Raw genomic sequence first — 8355 nt, forward strand, 5'->3', positions numbered from 1 at the left:
GTTTTATCATCCATTTGCAAAGTTATATCAGTAGTTATAAGTTTATCCGTGTTAAGTATATTTTATAAAGAGAAAATCCATAACACTACTAAGTTAATAGGTTAGTCAAAAAAAATAGGTGCCAAAACTATGATAAAGTGATATAAACATAGCATGAAACAATCAGAAATTATAAATACATTTGAGATATATCAGCTACCTTGTCAATTCTTTCTTGAAACCAATTCTTATAGTGTAAACATTGCTTCTAGGGTAACCCGTGACTAACAGTTAGTAAGATCATGTCTAAGGCATGCTTTAACAAATTGACACAAACCATAAGATTAATGCAAAGAAATGCCCCCACTCCACACAACCTCCATGAAGGCTTCTGCAAAACGCTCTCAAATTTTTACCACACCCTTCAAGTGTAATATGATGACACCGCACCAAGTCGCATGAATATTTGGTTATTTGGATGTACAAGGCTTGGTTATGGACCAAAGACCACATGTATGGACTTTCAACCCATTTATTTCCATGATTTAACGTGACAGCGGGTCAGATCTTGACTTTTTGGCAATAAAACCCTAGAAATGCAGTAAATGTTTGAAATATGATAGACTGACACCAGAAAGGTTAGAACCTAGCATCTGCCATGTAATTATCTTTGTTGACTGTAGAAAACGTTTCGAGGCCAACGGACGAACGAGCCCCGCACACCCATCACAAACCGGATGTGTTCCCTCTCAAATGCTAGAACTTCCTGGGAGATGGTCCCGTTTCCACACAACCTCCATGAAGCTTTCTGCGAAACACTCTCAAATTTTTATTGCATCCTCTAGGGGCTATTTTCTCTTGTGGCCTAGCATTGGCTTCCAATGTGCCCCCCCCCCCCGGTTTGGATGCATAGGGCCCTAGTCATGGATGAAATGTCACATATAGGGACTTCCACCCCATTTGCCACCATAATTTGATGTCGCAACATGTCAGATCTTGAATTTCCAGCATTAAAACCTAGAAATGCAGTAAATGCACAAAAAGGCCACAACCTATCATGTTCCATGGAACAACCTCTGTTGACTGCAGGAAAAGTTTTGAGGCCAACAGAGGAATGAGCCCTGCAATTCCTTCACAATCTGGACAAGATCCCTCTCGAAAGCTAGATCTTTTTTGCAAGAAGGTGCCTTTTCACATAGCCTCCGTGACGGCTTCTATGAAATGCTCTCAAATTTTTACCACACCTTCTAGGGCCCATATGTGACATCGCACCGGGTCCCATGAATTTTAGGCCTCACATGAATTTTTGTGGATTTAAATGGCAGGGAAACACATGCTTGCGTTCTAGCCTTCGTCGCCTGTGTCGGGGCTTCCCTCCTCTTTGGACACATAGGGCCTAGTCAAGAACCAAACATGGATTTTGAGCCCATTTCTAATCGTAATTTCATTTGGCCACATGTTAGATCTTAAATTTCCGCCCTTAAAGCCTAGAAATGCGGTAAATGTCTGGAACATGACTGACAGGCCTTGAAAAAGGTCAGGACTTTCCATGTGCCATGGAATACACTCAGTTGATCGTATAAAAAGTTTCGAGTGTAACAGAGGAACGGACCCGGACGCGCTCCCAGTCGAGAGCTAGATCCTTCCGGCGAGATGGTTGGAACCGCTTCTCCTTCTGGATGGGGTCCTAACATGGGTATACAAGGGTTGTGTAAATACGACAAAGCTAATAAACAACTTTGAAGTAGACAAATTACGTTGAAAAAAGAGACGTGAAAACAGAGGGTAAAGAAAAAGAGGGGATTATGTGGTGTGGAATTCTAATGGGAAACAATGGGTGCGAAAGAGAGGGGAAGAGAGAATACGATAAAAACACAAAATGGTAGGGAAAACTAATAAAAAAGAACATTGTGAACTAAAAAAATATGGAAATATAAAAAAATCGAGAAATCTAACTTCCTGCAGTAACCATCTGCTCTGAGTAGTTGTTGTGATTGATTAGTAGTTAAGTTCATTTTGTACATTTGTAAAAGCGGATTCTGCTCGCATTCAACATGGGTCGAGTCGCTGCCCTTGAATGATTTTTCTGAGATAAAATAAGGCCTGCATCTCATATGTTCTACCATATTTTTCACAAATTTTTAAATGAACAAAAATTGTTGTGGTGAGTGAGAATCAAACCTAAGTCCTCACATGTCGTAACTTTGACCCTTAAAAACTTGTTAAAACATTCTTCGCAACTTTCAGTTGTGAATTGCATGATAATTTACGCATCGCAAATCTAACAACTTACATGCAAAAATGGTGTTAACTTTAAACCGGATTTTTTTTTCCTGCTGAAACATACCTCTGGTAACTACTGTGTAAATATCGTGATAATTTACACATGCAGAGCTGATAACTTACTTAGCGGAAACGTGGTAACTTTTGAGCCGGAGATTTTTTTCTTGAAAAACACACCCGGTAACTCATGTATAAATAACTTGGCATATACGTACAATAGACCTCATAACTTACTTCGCCCAGACGTGATAACTTTCTTGTCCTGATTTTTTTTTATTGAAACATGCATCCGATCATTTATGTATAAACACCATGGTAATTGTGGGCCGAGATTAATTTTTTTGTTCTAAATGTACCCTCGATAACTCATATGTAATTACATACAAACGACATGTTAACTTTCACCCGGAGAATGTTTTTTTGTTGAAACATCCCCGGCAACTTTTTGTGTTAATATCATAACAGTTTATGCATTGTAGACCTGATAATGTACATCGAAACAAATTGATAACTTTTTATCCAGTCATAAAAAGTTGTTGAAACATACCCCGGTAATTTATATGTAAATAAGATGATAATTTATACACAATAGACCTGATAACTTACATATAAACACATTGATAACTTTTAACCATAGGCGAAAAAAGTTGCAGAAATATAACCTGATAACTTAAGTGTAAATAGCATGGTAATTTACGGAACAGACACCCCATAACTTACATACAACCCATTGGTAACATTTTACCCATGGGAAAAAATATGTTGAAACATGCCCCGGTAACTACTGTGTAAATATCAATGGTCATTTATGCACCGCGGACCTCATAACTTACGTTCAACCACCATGGTAACTTTGACTTTGAGGAAAAAATAGTGAAACATAACTACTCTTGCAATTTCCACGTAAGCTTATGGTAATTTTACGGGCCACAGCCCTAATATCTTAAGTTTAAACACCATGGTAACTTTCATCGAGGAAAAAAATTTGTCGAAACATACCCCAGTGTAAAGTTACCACTGCCCCATTCTAAAGTTATCACGCTTCTCATGATATAGTCATTAACCTTCTCATAATGTTGTTATCAGGGTTATCATAGTATAGTTATCATATTGCTCATGTCATAATTATCACGCTGGTCATGCAAAAGTTACCAAGCAAAAAGTATTATTATTACTGATATGACAAAAAAAGAAAGGTCCAAATAACCGTGTATATACAATAGACAATAACTAAAGGTGGCTTAATTGGTTATTGGGCTCAATGTCTAATGAATAGACCTGGGTTCAAGTGCTCTTTCTAGCACTTCTAAAAGAAGCAAAGCAATCAGCGTGCGATGATAGCAATCACGAGGGGGAACGATTCGTCCAGATCTATCACTAAAATTAGGACATCCGAAAGTTAGCACTGTCCAAAAATAATACAAAAGGATACACCCGGTGTAAATTGTCAAGCACTCGGTTTATGTTTACTACATTTTTTCTCAAAAAAATGATCCAAAAGGATAAGCGGAGCGTGTTGTCTATGCCGAATGTTTTTGCCACCTTTGCCCAACTTGCTATCTATGTCGAGTGTGTTTTGTTTGCGCTCGGCAAATGGCACACTTTACCGAACGCTAAGTTTACCTCGAGTGATTTTTGCTAGTTTTTGTATGATACTCAGGAATAGAGGCTGTATGCTGAGACTCCGGTAATTTACACTCCGCATATGACAATATAATAGGCAACTATAATTTTTCCAAGTAGATAGTGAGGTCATGCAGAGTAGTATAAATGTTTACTTTTTCAAGTGTTTAATTACTATAGTATATACAACAATGTTCTCGTGTGCAAACTCTACGAATGTACTGTACTGTCATTTCTGAGAAATCAAACTTATATGATACGTACAATTCCTATTCATTTGTATTCTGTTTTTTTCGAGAAACTTTCAATCTATTTAATTTTTTTTATTATGACAGTATAGAGAATAACAGAAAGTAATAAAAATTACAATCATGTCCGTGGACCATCTAGCGAGGTGTTTCATGTTTGGTGAGAATCGAGATAATTTATAACAGGGTAAAAAATGAAAGAAGAAAGAAAGGATCAGAAGTATGGTTCCAAGTTGAAATCGAAACTTGCGACGAGGCTCTGTTATTGGCACGGCAGCGAGAACCTGTGCTCCAGCGAGCAGCGGCGCGTCGTGCTGCCACTCCATGTCCGCGGAGCCCGGCCGCCCTGGCCCAGTGCAGCACCTCGCCGTCGAGCACGCTGCCCACCTCGCCGACGTAGTTCCAGTTGCTGCTGTTGCCCGAGGTCTCCCTGTAGCCCAGGTTCTCCGACACGTCCAGCACGTAGCTGTAGTCGCCGGCGCCGAACTCGGCGTCGTCCTCCGCCCATGCCGCCGCCGAACTGGCCATACAATGCCGCAGCGTTCGCCGCGCCGAGGTCCTCGACGAACCTGCTGCCGAAGTCGGCGGCGCACACGGGGAAGGGGTCGAAGTCGAACACCGCCGGCTGCTTCGGACGGAGTCTGTCGTCAGCCTCCGCGGCAGGGGGCTTACGGTCATCCTCTTCCGCGTCCGGCAATGCGGCCGTGGCCGTGTCGGCGACAGCCATAGGCTTGTGCGTGGCGGGGTCGATGCCTTGCTGGCGGAGCTTCTTCTGATGCAGCTGTTCCAGAAGTTCTTGATCTCGTTGTCCGTCCGGCCCGGCAGGTGCGACGCGATCTGTGACCACCTGCAACTGCAAGCACACACGCATGACGCCTCACAGCATGTTATCCCAAATCTTTCAGCCCACTCACTCTGCTTGAACGCGAGAGCACTGCAAAATTAATGTACTCGTGGTCGCAGGCACATCCATGCACTACCCAAGTACGTACTAGGATGAATGAATCGACAGCAGGTGAGGTTCAAAAAAGAATACAAATTGGCAGCAGGTGTGGTTCAAGAAAGAAGTACTCCCTCCGTTCGTGAATAAGTGTACATCTAGCTTTTGCTCTAAGTCAAAATTTTAAATTTTTGACCAACTTTATAGAAAATAGTAGTAACATACTCGTATATACAATAGACAATAACTAAAGGTGGCTTAATTGGTTATTAGGCTCAATGTCTAATGAATAGACCTGGGTTCAAGTGCTCTTTCTAGCACTTCTAAAAGAAGCAAAGCAATCAGCGTGCGATGATAGCAATCACGAGGGGGAACGATTCGTCCAGATCTATCACTAAAATTAGGACATCCGAAAGTTAGCACTGTCCAAAAATAATACAAAAGGATACACCCGGTGTAAATTGTCAAGCACTCGGTTTATGTTTACTACATTTTTTCTCAAAAAAAATGATCCAAAAGGATAAGCGGAGCGTGTTGTCTATGCCGAATGTTTTTGCCACCTTTGCCCAACTTGCTATCTATGTCGAGTGTGTTTTGTTTGCGCTCGGCAAATGGCACACTTTACCGAACGCTAAGTTTACCTCGAGTGATTTTTGCTAGTTTTTGTATGATACTCAGGAATAGAGGCTGTATGCCGAGACTCCTGTAATTTACACTCCGCATATGACAATATAATAGGCAACTATAATTTTTCCAAGTAGATAGTGAGGTCATGCAGAGTAGTATAAATGTTTACTTTTTCAAGTGTTTAATTACTATAGTATATACAACAATGTTCTCGTGTGCAAACTCTACGAGGTGCAAAATAGTAGTATATGACATCAAATTGATATAATGTGAAAGTACATTTCAAAACGAATCTAGTGATACTAATTTGATGCCATAAATGCTTTTACACTTTCCTAGAAAGGTGGTCAAAGTATTAAAACCCGTTCCCGGTGTGCACCGACTATGGCGATGGGTTCGCCGACCCTTGGCGCGGCAGCATTGTACGGCCTATTTGGCCGCGACAAGGAGGGCGTGGACGATGATGCGATTTGGCGCGGCCGACTACAGCTGCGTGCTGGACATGTCGGAGAACCTGGACTACGGCCCACGGGGAGAGCTCGAGCGACAACAGCAACTGAAACTACGGCGGCGAGGTGGGCAGCATTCTCGACGGCGAGGTGCCGCCCTGGGCCAAGGGGGAGATGGAGCGGCAACACGACGCACCGCTGGAGCACAAGCTCTCGCTGTCCTGCCCAGAACAGAGCCTCATTTCGACTTCAACTTAAACAAATAGTTCTGACTTTTCTTTCTCCCTCCATTAGATCGCAAGTTGGTGCTACATCGGGAGTTCGAGCAGTAATTTGCAGCACAGAGCAGTACCATTTTTATAGGCACATTGGTTTGCTTCCTGTAACATGCTGAGTAGGCAACGAGTATTTTATTAGACCGTCTACACTCGGACTCCTCAAATCGGCTCTATATTTCCAGATTAACCGGCATCGCTCATATGCAACTGAAATCTAGGACGGGTATGAGAAGGCCCGAACACTACAGGCCATGTCGGGGGAATGAACCCCAGGCAGGCAACGGAACCCGGATCTATTTCAAAAACAGCGGGGCCCGCATCGCCCCGCAAACCGGCGTGCGCCAGGCCGGGTCGCTCGACCCAGCAAGGCGCGCAACCCGGCCAAGACCCTCGACTCGGCAAGGTACGCCGACCCGGCCGCAGCGGCTGGCGCAAGGCAACTCAACCCGGCGCAACCTTGGCTTCCCCAGCAAGCCAACCCACCCGTGGCATCCACGGCAACCCAGTCACGGGTCAGCTCCCGTTCCATCCAGGCCGCACGATGGGACGAGACCTCAATCACTGATGACCAAGACTACAGTGCCCCTGCCCATGCCTGTGGTCAGCCAGAGCGTGGCAACTGTGCCCCTTACCTACCCGCTGACCAGGGCTGGCACGGCAACAGTGTTCCCGCTCTCACCGCTGACGACAACAAGCGGCGGCCTGACGGAGAACACTGTGCGCGGCTCGACTGGGCCACGCCATGATGATCGACAAGACGGCGCACAGTCCCCCTAGGCACGCGGGACCCGCACCTAGGGGAACCCGGCGAACCACAAGCCCCCAAGCGAGACCCAGCCCGGTACCCCGGACGCCGACAATACGGACCCACCGACTCGGCATATTACCATTGTAACCCTGGGTGGGTTGATCTATAAAACCCCCCAGGAGTCCACGCCTACAGGGGCAGTAGCAGAGAGATTGCGAGAATGAGCATTGCATGAACACGAGATAGAACAAGCAAGATAGGACTAGCCACTACATAGCAACACCAAGGAGAAGGAGCAGCCGAAGCCTTGGCCAGCCTCCTTCCTCCTCCAACAGCTCCAGGAGCGACATTGTACTATCAGCCATCCAACTAAACTCGGCAGGACTAGGGGTGTTATCTCTCCGGAGAGCCCCGAACCTGGGTATGTCCGGCGTCCCACGCCCGCGCATATCAACCTCGCCTCCGAAGCCCACCAGCGCCCTCGAGCCTCCTCCTCCCTTTAGCCATCCATTGGCATCTGCCATGCGCCCACCACGACAGTTGGCGCCCACCGTGGGGCAGTTCGAGGAACTGGCCGGAAGCATGCTTCGGACGGGGCCCCTCTCCTACTCCGACGAATCCGTCGCTCTGGCGGACGACATCATCGGCGCGCTCGCCGCCTCCTTCACCGCGCTGCGCATCTCCGACGCGCTCACGGCCGACGAGTACCCCAGCGGGGTGCTCAGCTACTCCGACTCCCCGCTTTCTCTCAGTGGCGGATTCACCGCCGGGGCGATGGACGCCCACGTAGAGGTCTTTGTCACCGGCGATGGCGCCTCTTCCTCGTCGAGCAAGGCGAGAAGAGCCGCCGAAGCCGCGGCCGCCGCGGCTCGGACGGAGCCGTCTGACCCGCTGCGCGCCGCGATGCAGAGCCTCCGCATCGCCATCGGCACGGACGTTGACGCCACCAACGTTGCTGAAGCCCGAACCCAGCTCGAGGACAGGCGCCAGCAAATGTTGGACCTGTCCGAAATGCTGGCCGCCACCAGACGCCGCCTGGAAGATGCTCAGATGGAGCACGACGCCGCTCACGGATTCACGCCCGCCGCGGCCGAGCCAAGCCGGGCCGCCGATACTCGCGCCCGGGGAGGAGCGATCGGCCGGGCCTTCGGCGCCGGCCGGACCGTCTACGAGACCCCAG

General features: G+C 46.7%; 1 pseudogene; it reads right to left on the reverse strand.

The window, feature by feature from the left end:
• Positions 1 to 4347: 4347 nt before the first annotated feature.
• LOC119350759 lies at positions 4348 to 8101 on the reverse strand (annotated as a pseudogene).
• Between the last annotated feature and the right edge of the window lie 254 nt (positions 8102 to 8355).

This window comes from Triticum dicoccoides, chromosome 1B (assembly GCF_002162155.2).
Source record: "Triticum dicoccoides isolate Atlit2015 ecotype Zavitan chromosome 1B, WEW_v2.0, whole genome shotgun sequence".
NCBI lineage: Eukaryota > Viridiplantae > Streptophyta > Magnoliopsida > Poales > Poaceae > Triticum > Triticum dicoccoides.